We start from the raw sequence: 223 nt of genomic DNA, 5'->3' as shown, positions 1-223 counted from the left end.
GACCAAATTCTTCTTTTCAGTGACTTTAAGCAGCACTCAGTTCATTAACAACAATCTTTATAGAAATATCCAAATGATTTTTTTTCAGACTTCTTTCTTCCCTTGGCACCAAGAGAAATGGATATAAGCAGCTATTTTTGGGAAAGCTGTTACAGTGTTACATGAATAGACTGCAAGGTGGTTTTTGCATTGTATCTTATAAATTACATTCATATAAATTGTA

This window comes from Cyanistes caeruleus, chromosome 3 (genome assembly GCF_971803275.1).
Source record: "Cyanistes caeruleus chromosome 3, bCyaCae1.hap1.1, whole genome shotgun sequence".
Lineage (NCBI taxonomy): Eukaryota > Metazoa > Chordata > Aves > Passeriformes > Paridae > Cyanistes > Cyanistes caeruleus.
The sequence above is the reverse complement of the archived record's forward strand: the minus strand, read 5'-3'. Positions refer to the sequence as shown.